Here is a 12062-nt window from a genome sequence, read left to right on the forward strand (position 1 = left end):
GCTCCATAATCAAGATGCTGTGATACTGGTGGAAGGATAGGAACAGAAACATAGATAAATGAACAGAATAGAGAACCCCAAAATAGATCTACACAAATATGCTTAGCTGATTTTTGACAAAGATGCAGGAGCAATTCAATGGAAGGAGGTTAGTCTTTTCAACAAATATCGTGAGAGCAATTGGACAAGCATAAGCAAAAATGAACCTTGACTTAACCCGCATCTTACACAAAAATTAACTCAAAATGGGTCTTGGAATTAAGTGTTAAGTGTAAAACTATAAAACTTAAAAAAATAATAATAGGAGAAAATCTTTGGGATCCAGGACTAGGCAGAGTTCTTTCTTAGACTTAACACCAAACACATGACCCATAAAAGGAAAAACTGATAAATTGTATCTCATCAAAATGAAAAACATTTTGCTCTGCAAAAGCACATGTGAAAAGGAGGCAAAGATATGCTACAGCCTGGGAGAAAATATTTGTCAACCACATACACAACCAAGAACTTGTATCTGGAATACATAAAGAACTCTCAAAACTCAACAATAAAAACCAAACAATCCAATTAGAAAATGGGCACAAGACATGAACAGACATTTCACTGAAGAGGATACACAGATGGTAAATAAAACAAAATCTGTTGCCATTGAGTCGATTCTGACTCAGAGCGACCCTATAGGACAGAATAGTACTGCCCCATAGGGTTTTCAAGGAGTGACTGGTGGATTCAAGCTGCTGACCTTTTGGTCAACAGCTGAGCTCTTAACCACTGAGCCACCAGGGCTCCAAACAAGCACAGTAAAAGGTGTTTAGTATCATTAGACAGCTATTGGGGAAATGCAATTAAAACCACAATGAACTGTCACTACACAACTCATCAGAAATACTAAAGTAAAAAACAGTAATAACACCAAATGCTGGTAAGGCTGCGGAGAAATTGGATCACTTATACATTGGTGGTAGGAATGAAGAGGCATTCCGGAAAACAGTTTGCTGACTTTTTTTGCTTTCTCTAGTTTTTAAATACGCTCATCAGCAAAACAGAACACTGCCCATTATGGATAGCATCATCAAAAGCTTACCCTGGGGCTTTGAAACTTTCCTTTCTGGAGCTGGGAAGCAGCATTGCAAGTTTCCCTGGCATATGTTTTGACCTTGTAAAATAGCATCCTCTGGTTAGAAGCTGGTCTCCAGATGAATGAAATTGCCACAGCACTTTCATAATTTCAGGTTATGGCAAACTGGGAACAACTCGTGCCTTCTGATTTCCCTGACACATGGCTGATATCACAGGGCTTAGTCATTGTGATTAATATAGCAGCTGCAGGAACAGCCTTCTGGAAAGACAAAACCAGCCTCTCACCTCACCACTGGTTGCTGAAACTTCCATTTCCTCATTGGAAAAATGCTTTTTACCTCAAAGAGCTATTGTGTGCAATAAAGAATAGAAACCTTTGTTGAGCACCAATGGAATGTGGATCAGCTCTTGGGTCGTAAGTAGGACTGGACTTAGCTGTGAGTAACAGTAATATCCAAAATACCTGTGCCTAAAGATAGAAGCTTAGTTCTTTCTGATGATAAAGTCCAGGAGTAAGAAGTCTGGAGCTTGTATGACAACTTTGTTCCACAAAGCTCTTAACCCAGGGACTCTACAAAGCTCTGAAGGATCCAGATTGTTTCTCTATTGTGTCATTGTGTGTGGTTTCTAGTTTCAAGTTTGTCTCATGATCCAAGATGCCTGCTAGAGCACCAGTCAACACATCCATATTCTAGTCAGAATGAAGGAGGAAGAGGGTGAAGAATAACATGTCTTCTATCAAGAGTACCATCTAGAAGTTGCACATACCATTCTGCTCAGATCCCATCGGCTAAAACTTAGTCACATGGGGAAACCTAAATGCAAGGGAGGCTGGGAAATGTAATTTTTATTCCATCTGGCCATGTACCTGGCTAAAAAATGGGGGTTCTATTTTTTTTTTATTACTGTAGAAAAAGGAAGATTATAGAAAAAGGGAGAATTCCACAACTTGGTTGGCACCCTAGGAAAGTAGAGGCCTGTTCTGTAACTTCCACCAGTAACCTAGGTAATCAGAGGTGTAACTAGGGTATGGCAGGTATTGCACTGGCCCTGGGCACGTGGCGCCACTGAGCAGTTTCTATTAACCTGGTACGGCCAGCTGCGTATCTACAGAAAATGACAAGCACCAAAATTGTGCTCCTGTCCAAACATCTGACACCCCTCTTTTTTTTTAAATAATTTTTATTGAGCTTTAAGTGAATATTTACAAATCCAGTCAGTCTGTCACATATAAGTTTATATACACCTTACTCCATACTCCCACTTACTCTCCCCCTAATGAGTCAGCCCTTCCAGTCTCTCCTTTCGTGACAATTTTGCCAGTTTCTAACCCTCTCTACCCTCCTATCTCCCCTCCAGACAGGAGATGCCAACACAGTCTCAAGTGTCCACCTGATACAAGTAGCTCACTCTTTGTCAGCATCTCTCTCCAACCCATTGTCCAGTCCCTTCTATGTCTGATGAGTTGTCTTCAGGAATGGTTCCTGTCCTGTGCCAACAGAAGGTTTGGGGACCATGACCGCCAGGATTCCTCTAGTCTCAGTCAGACCATTAAGTCTGGTCTTTTTGTGAGAATTTGAGGGTCTGCATCCCACTGATCTCCTGCTCCCTCAGGGGTTCTCTGTTGTGCTCCCTGTCAGGGCAGTCATCGGTTGTGGCCGGGCACCATCTAGTTCTTCTGGTCTTAGGGTGATGTAAGTCTCTGGTTCGTGTAGCCCTTTCTGTCTCTTGGGCTCATAGTTGTCGTGTGACCTTGGTGTTCTTCATTCTCCTTTGCTCCAGGTGGGTTGAGACCAATTGATGCATCTTAGATGGCCGCTTGTTGGCATTTAAGACCCCAGACGCCACATTTCAAAGTGGGATGCAGAATGTTTTCATAATAGAATTTATTTTGCCAATTGACTTAGCAGTCCCCTTAAACCATAGTCCCCAAACCCCCGCCCTTGCTCCGCTGACCTTTGAAGCATTCAGTTTATCCTGGAAACTTCTTTGCTTTTGGTCCAGTCCGTTTGAGCTGACCTTCCGTGTATTGAGTATTGTCCTTCCCTTCACCTAAAGTAGTTCTTATCTACTAACTGACAACCCTCTTTTATTTTTATTTACTTATTTTTTATTGTACTTTAGATAATGGTTTACAGAACAAATTAGCTTCTCATTAATTAATATACATATTGCTTTATGACATTGGTTAACAATCCCATGATATGTCAACACTCTTCCTTCTCGAACTTGGGTTCCCCATTACCAGCTTTCCTGTGCCTGCCTGTCTTCTAGTCCTTGCCCCTGAGCTGGCGTGCCTATTTAGTCTCATTTTGTTTTATGAGCCTGTCTAATCTTTGGATGAAGGGTGAACCTCAGGAATGACTTCATTACTGAGCTAAAAGAGTGTCCAGGGGCCATACTCTCAGGGTTTCTTCAGTCTCTGTCAGGCCAGTAAATCTGGTCTTTTTTTGTGAATTAGGATTTTGTTCTACATTTTTCTCCAGCTCTGTCCAGGACTCTTTATTGTGATTCCTGTCAGAGCAGTTGGTAGTGGTAGCTAGGCACCACCTAGGTGTTCTGGGCTCAGTCTTGTGAAGGCCGTAGTAGTTGCAGTCCATTAGTCCTTTGAACTAATCTGTCCCTTGTCTCTTGAGTTTTCTTCATTCTCCCTTGCTCCCAAGGCGGTGAGACCAGTGGGATACTTTAGATGGCCGCTCATAGGCTTTTAAGACCCCAGACACTACTCACCAAAGTAGAATGTAGAACATATTCTTTATAAACTATGTTATGCCAATTGAGCTAGATGTTCTTCAAGACCATGGTCCCCACAGCCATCAGCCCTGCAATTCGGTTCCTCAGGGAGTTTGGATGTGTCTAAGGAGCTACCATGGCCTTGCCTTATACAAATTGCTCTGGCTTCTCCAGTATTGTGTACTGTTTTACCTTTCACCAAAGTTACTGCTTATGTATTATCAAGTGTTTTTCCATCCCCACCCCTCCCCTCCCTAATAACCATCAAAGATTGTTTCTTTTTGTGTGTAAACCTTTTCAGTACAATGAACATGGGTGTGCACATGTCCATTCATGTGAAGGTTCCTATTCCTAGGAGTGGGATTCCTGGATCATATGGTATTTCTATTTCTAGCTTTTTAAGGAAGTGTCAAATCAATTTTCAAAGTGGTTGTACCATTTTGCATTCCCACCAGCAATGCATAAGAGTTCCAGTCTCCCCACAACCTCTCTGATATTCCATCAATTCCTGGAGCCTTGTTTTTCACCAATGCCTTCAGAGCAGCTTGGACTTCTTCCTTCAGTACTATCAGTTCCTGATCATATGCCTTGAAATGGTTGAACAATGACTAATTCTTTTTGGTATAATGACTGTGTATTCCTTCCATCTTCTTTTGATGCTTCCTGCTTTGTTTAATATTTTCCCCCTGGAATCCTTCACTATTGCAACTCAAGGCTTGAATTTTTTCTTCCGTTCTTTCAGCTTGAGAAATGCCGAGCGTGTTCTTCCCTTTTGGTTTTCCATCTCCAGCTCTTTGCACATGTCATTATAATACTTTGTCTTCTCGAGCCGCCCTTTGAAATCTTCTGTTCAGTTCTTTTGCTTCATCAATTCTTCCTTTTGCTTTAGCTGCTCGACATTCGAAAGCAAGTTTCAGAGTCTACTCTGACATCCATCTTGGTCTTTTCTTTCTTTCCTGTCTTTTCAATGACTTCTTGCTTTCTTCATGTATAAAGTCCTTGATGTCATTCAACAGCTCGTCTGGTCTTCGGTCACGAGTGTTCAATGCATCAAATCTACTCTTGAGATGGTCTCTAAATTCAGGTGGGATATACACAAGGTCACATTAAAACTAACTAAATAAAAAAGCCTATTTAGTTAGTGATCTTCCCTCCCCAGCCCTCACCTTCCTCGTAACAATCAAAGATTGTTTTTCTCTGTGTGTAAAATTCTCTTGAGTTTTTATAATATCCGTCTCATACAATATTTGACCTTTTGCGATTGACTCCTTTCACTCAGCGTAATGCCCTCCAGATTCATCCAGGTTATGAGATGTTTTGCGGATTCATCTTTGTTCTTCATCATTGCATAGTATTCCATTGTGTGTATGTACCATAATTTTTTTATCCATTCATCTGTTGATAGGCACTTAGGTTGTTTCCATCTTTTTGCTTTTGTGAATAATGGTGCAATGAACATGGGTGTGCATGTGTCTATTCATGTGAAGGCTCCTATTCCTAGGAGTGGGATTATTGGATCATACAGTATTTCTATTTCTAGCTTTTTAAGGAAATGTCAAATCGATTTTCAAAGTGGTTGTACCATTTTACATTCCCACCAGCAATGCATAATAGATCCAATCTCCCTACAACCTCTCCAACATTTGTAATTTTCTGTTTTTTTTTTATTAGTGGCAGTAATGCCAGGGTGAGATGGTATCTAAGTGTAGTTTTGATTTACATTTCTCTAATGGCTCATGGGAAACCCTGGAGGCATAGTGGTTAAAAGCTACTGCTGCTAAACAAAAGGTCGCCAGTTTGAATCCACCAGGAGCTCCTTGGAAACCCTATGGGGCAGTTCTACTCTGTCCTTCAGGGTTGCTATGAGTCAGAATCAACTCAACAGCAATGGGTAATGGCTAATGATCATGACCATTTCCTTTGTGTCTGTTACCCACAAGAATGATTTCTTTGGTGAAGTCCATTCATATATTTTGCCTATTTGTAATTGGATTATATGCTTTTTTGTTGTTGAGGTGTTGAAGTGTTTGATTTTAGAGCTTAGCCAAAATTTTTTTCCCAGTCTGTAGGTTTTCTTTTTACTCTTTTGGTGAAGCCTTTTGATGAGCATAAGTGTTTACTTTTTGGGAGCTCCCAGTTTTCTAGTTTATCTTCTGGTGTTTTTGTACCGTTAGTTATGGTTTGTATTGTATTTATGCCGTGTATTAGGGCCCCTAGTGATGTCCCAATTTTTTCTTCCATAATCGGAACATTTTAGTTTTTATATTTAGGTCTTTATCCATTTTGAGTTAGTTTTTGTGTATGGTGTGAGGTATGTGTCCTGTTTCATTTTTGTACAGGTGAACATCCAGTTTTGACAGCACCATTTGCTAAAAGACCTGTCTTTTCCCCATTTAATGGACTTCGGGCCTTTGTCAAAAAGCAGCTGACCATAGGTGAATGGATTTACGTCTGGGTTCTCAATTCTGTTCCATGGGTTTATGTGTCTGTTCTTGTACCAGTATCAGGCTGTTCTGACTACCATTGCTGTATAGGAGGTTCTGAGATCAGGTAGTGTGAGGCCACATACATTGTTCTTTTTCTTCAGTAATGCTTTGCTTATCCAAATCCTCTTTTCTTCCCATATAAATTTGGTGATTAGCTTTTCCATCTCATTAATGAATGTTGTTGGTATTTGGATCATGATTACATTAATTATATCTGTTGACCATTTTGGGTAGAACTGACATTTTCACAGGGCCAAGTCTTCATATCCATGAGCCTAGTATGTTTTTCCATTTATTTAGATCTCTTGGTTTCTTACAGTGGTGTTTTGTAATTTTTTTTTGCATAGGTCTTTTACATCCCTGGTTAGGTTTAGTCCTAATATTTTATCTTTTTAGGGGTTATTATAAAGGATATTATTTTCCTGATTTGCATTTCCAAGTTCTTTTTGTTGGCTTATAGAAATCCATTTGATTTTTTTTTTATGTTGATCTTGTATCCTGCTACTCCGTTGAATCTTTCTATTAGTTCCAGTAGTTTTTTTGGTGGAATCTTTGGGGGTTTCTGTGTATAGGATCATATCATCTGCAAATAGGGGTAGTTTTACTTCTTCCTTTCCAATTTTTATGTCCTTTATTTCTTTTTCTTGCTTTATTGCTCTAGCTAGGACTTACAGCACAATGTTAAATAGGAGTGGTGATAAAAGGCACTCTTGTCTTGTTCTTGCTCTTGAGGGGAATGCTTTCAGCCTCTCTCCATTGAGAATGATGGTGGCTGTTGGTTTTGTATAGATGCCCTTTATTATGTTGAGGAATTTCCCTTCTATTCGTATTTTATTGAGAGTTTTTATCAGGAATGGGTGTTGGACTTTATCAAATGCCCTTTCTGTGCCAATTGAGATGATCATGTGATTCTTTTGTTTTATTTATGCAGTGGATTACATTGATTGATTTTCCAACGTGGAACCATCCTTGCATATCTGGCATGAATCCCACTTGGTCATGGTGTATTATTTTTTTCATATGATGCTGAATTCTATTGGCTAAAATTATGTTGAGAATTTTTGCATCTATATTCATGAGAGATATTGGTCTGTAATTTTCTTTTTTTGTGGTGTCTTTGCCCAGCTTTAATATCAGGGCTATGCTGGCTTCATAGAATTAATTCAGGAGTATTTCTCCCTTTTCTATGCTCTCAAATAGTTTGAGTAGATTTTGGTATATGTTTTCATTCTCATTTGAGTCTGTGAATTTTTTAATTCCATCTTTGATTTCTTCTATTATCCAGTTGTTTTTAAGCATGGTGTTGTTCAATCTCCATGTATTCAATTTTTTTTCCTTGCTTTTCCTGTTATTGATTTCTACCTTTATGGCATTGTGATCAGAGGGAATGCTTTGTATTATTTTGGTGTTTTGAATTTTATTGAGGGCTGCTTTGTGGCCTAAAATTGTGGTCTATTCTGGAGAGTGTTCCACATATGTTGGGCTAGAATGTGTACTTTGCTGCTGTTGGGTGGAGTGTTATATATGTGTATGAGGTCAATTTGGTTCATTGTGGCCTGTAGATCTTCTGTATCTTTGTTGAGTTTCTTTCTAGATCTTCTGTCCTTTACTGAGAGTGGTGTGTTGATGTCTTTTAATATTATTGTAGAACTGTTTATTTCTCTTTTCAGTGCTGTTAGAGTTTGTTTTATGTATTTTGGAGCACTATCGTTGGGTGTGTAGATATTTATTAAGGTTATGTCTTCTCAGTGGATTATTCCTTCAATCATATAATGCTCTTCCTTGTCTTTTATGGTCGATTTTCCTTTAAAGCTTGTTTTATCTGAGAATAGTATTGCCACTCCTGCTCTTTTTTTGTTACTGTTTGCTTGATATATATATTTTTTCCATCCTTTGATTTTTTAAATTGTACTTTAGATGAAGAATTACAGATTAAACTAGCTTCTCATTAAACAATTAGTATGCATATCGTTTTGTGACATTGGTTGCCAACCCTATGACATATCAACACTGTCCCTTTCTGGACCTTGTGTTCCCTGTTACCAGCTTTCCTGCCTTCTCGACCTTGCCCCTGGGCTAGTGTGCCCATTTAGTCTTGTTTTGTTTTGTTTTATGGGCCTGTCTAATCTTTGGCTGAAGGGTGAACCTCAGGAGCGACTTCATTACTGAGCTAAAAGGATGTCCGGGGCAATACTCTTGGGGTTTCTCCAGTCTCTGTCTGTTCTAAATTTTTCTCCAGCTGTGTCCAGTGACTTCTGTTGTGATCCCTGTCAGAGCAGTTGGTGGTGGTAGCCGGGCACCATCTAATTGTGCTCGACTCAGTCTGGTGGAGACTGTAGTACTTGTGGTCCATTAGTCATTTGGACTAATCTTTCCCTTGTGTCTTTAGTTTTCTTCATTCTCCCTTGCTCCAGATGGGGTGAGAGCAGTGGAGTATCTTAGATGGCTGTTCACAAGCTTTTAAGACCCCAGACGCTACTCAGCAAAGTACAAGACTGTACATTTTCTTTCTAAACTATGTTATGCCAATTGAGCTAGATATTCCCCGAGACCATGGTCCCCATAGCCCTCAACCCAGTAATTCGGTCCCTCGGGAGTTTGAATGTGTCTATGGAGCTTCCGTGACCTTGCCTTGAACAAGTTGTGCTGACTTACCCAGTATTGTGTACTGTCTTATCCTTCACCAAAGTTACCACTTATCTATTGTCTATTTAGTGTGTTCCCATTCCCACCCACCCCTCCCTTGTAACCATCAAAGATGGTTTCTTTTTGTGTGTATACCTTTTCATGAGTTTTTATAGTAGTCGTCTCATACAATATTTGTCTTTTTATGATTGACTTATTTCACTCAGCATAATAACCTCTAGATTCATCCATGCTGTGAGACACTTCACAGATTCATCATTGTTCTTTATCTTTGCATAGTATTCCATTGTATGTATGTACCATAATTTGTTTATCCATTCACCTGTTGATCAGCACCTAGGTTGTTTCCACCTTTTTGCTATTGTGAACAATGCTGCAATGAACATGGATGTGCATGTGTCTATTCATGTGGTGGCTCTTATTTCTCTAGGATATATTTATAGGAGTGGGATTGCTGGATCATATGGTATTTCTATTTCTAGATTTTTAAGTAAGCGTCATATAATTTTCCAAAAAGGCTGTAACGTTTTGGATTCTCACCAGCTGTGCATAAGACTTCCAGTCTCCCTGCAGGCTTTCCAATGTTTGTTATTTTCTGTTTTTTTGATTCCTGCCACGAATGTCTGGGTGAGAAGGTATCTCATTGTGGTTTTGATTTGCGTTTCTGTAATGGCTCGTGATTACAAGCATTTCTCATGTGTCTGTTAGATGCTTGAATGTTTTCTTTAGTGAAGTGTCTGTTCATATCTGTCTTAGTTATCTAGTGCCGCTATAACAGAAATACCACAAGTGGATGGCTTTAACAAAGAGAAATTTATTCTCTCACAGTCTAGAAGGCTAGAAATCCAAATTCAGGGTGTCAGCTTTAGGGGAAGGCTTTCTCTCTGTTGGCTCTGGAGGAAGGTTCTGCTCATCAATCTTCCCCTGGACTAGGAGCTTCTCGGCACAAGAACCCTGGGTCCAAAGGACACACACTCTGCTCCTGGTACTGCTTTCTTGGTGGTATGAGGTCCCCCACTCTCTGCTTGCTTCCTTTTCCTTTTATCTCTCATAGGTAAAAGGTGGTGCAGGCCACATCCCAGGGAAACTCCCTTTACATTGGATTAGGGATGTGTTATGTCCCACCCTAACCTTCTTTAACAACTGGCAGAGATTATGATTTATAACATATAGGAAAATCACAAAATGGAGGAAAACCACACAATACTGAGAATAGTGGCCTAACCAAGTTGACACAGATTTTTGGGGGACACAATTCAATCCATGACAATATCCTCTTCCCATTTTTGAACTGGATTATTTGTCTTTTTGTTGTGGAGATGCTGAATTTTCCTGTAGATTTTAGAGATTGGACCATTTTCGTATTTGTCATAGCTAAAATTTTTTTCCCAGTCTGTAGGTTCTCTTTTTACTCTTTTGGTGAAGTCTTTTGATGAGTATATGTGTTTAATTTTTAAAAGATCCCAGTTATGTAGCTTATCTTCTGGAGTTTGTGTGTTGTTAGTTATGGTTTGTATCCTGTCAGTGCTGTGTATTGGCATCTCTAATGTTGATCCTATTTTTTCTTCTGTGATATTTATAGTTTTTGGTTTTATATTTAGCTCTTTGATCCATTTTGAGTTAGTTTTCGTGTATGGTGTGAGGAATGGGTCGTATTTCATTTTTTTGCAGATGGACATACAGCTTTGTCAGCACTATTTGTTACAAAGACTGTCTTTTCCCCATTTGATGGACTTTGGACCCTTAATGAAGATTAGGTGACCCTAGGTGGCTAGATTTACATCTAGGTTCTCAATTCTATTTCGTTGTTCAATGTGTCTGTCATTGTACCAGTACCAGGCTGTTTTGAGTACCATAGCTGCATAGTAGGTTCTGAGGTCAGGTAGTATAAGTCCTCCTACTTTATTCTACTTCTTCAATAGTTCTTTTTAAAAAAAATTTATTTTGCTTTAAGTGAAAGTTTACAAACCAAGTCAGTCTTTCATACAAAAACTTATAAGGTGTATACTCCTAGTTGCTCTCACTCTAATGAGACAGCACACTCCTTTCCTCCACTATTTTTGTGTCCATTCGGCCAGCTTCTGACCCCTTCTGCCCTCTCATCTCCCCTCCAGACAGGAGATGCCAACATAGTCTCATGTGTCTACTTGATATAAGAAGCTCACTCTTCACCGGTATCGTTTTCTATCCCACAGGTCCAGTCCAATCCCTGTCTGAAGAGTTGGCTTTGGGAATGGTTCTTGTCTTGGGCTAACAGAAGGTCTGGGGACTATGACCTCCAGAGTCCTTCTAGTCTCAGTCAGACCATTAAGTCTGGTCTTTTTAGGAGAATTTGAGGTCTGCATCCCACCGCTCTCCTGCTCCTTCAGGGGTTCTCTGTTGTGTTCCCTGTCAGGGCATGCAGAATATTTTCTTAATAGATTTTATTATGCCAATTGACTTAGATGTCCCCTGAAACCATGGTCCCCAGACCCCTGCTCCTGCTGCACTGGCCTTCGAAGCATTCAGTTCATTCAGGAAACTTCTTTGATTTTAGTTTAGTCCTGTTGTGCTGACCTCACCTGTATTGTGTGTTGTCTTTCCCCTCACCTAAAATAATTCTTAGCTACTATCTAATTAGTGAAAACCACTCTCCCTCCCTCCCTCCCTCCCTCCCCCATCTGTTAACCATCAAAGAATATTTTCTTTTCTGTTTCAACTATTTCTCCAGTTATTATATTAGTGGTCTTACACAATATTTGTCCTTTTGCAACTAATTTCATGCAGCATAATGTCTTCCAGATTCCTCCATGTTATGAAATGTTTCATGGACTCAACATTGTTCTTTGTCAATGCGTAATTTTCCATTATGTGAATATATCATAGTTTATTTATCCATTCATCCATTAATGGGCACCTTGGGTGCTTCCATCTTTTTGCTATTCTAAACAGTGCTACAGTGAACATGGGTGTGCATATATCTGTTTGTGTAAAGGCTCTTAATTCTCTAGGGTGTATTCCAAGGAGTGTGGTTTTTGGATCACATGGTAATTCTATTTCTAGCTCTTAAGGAAGTGCCAAATCGATTTCCAAAGTGATTGTACCATTTGACATTCCCACCAGCAGTGTATAAGTGTT

The sequence above is a fragment of the Loxodonta africana genome, chromosome X, assembly GCF_030014295.1.
Source record: "Loxodonta africana isolate mLoxAfr1 chromosome X, mLoxAfr1.hap2, whole genome shotgun sequence".
Lineage (NCBI taxonomy): Eukaryota > Metazoa > Chordata > Mammalia > Proboscidea > Elephantidae > Loxodonta > Loxodonta africana.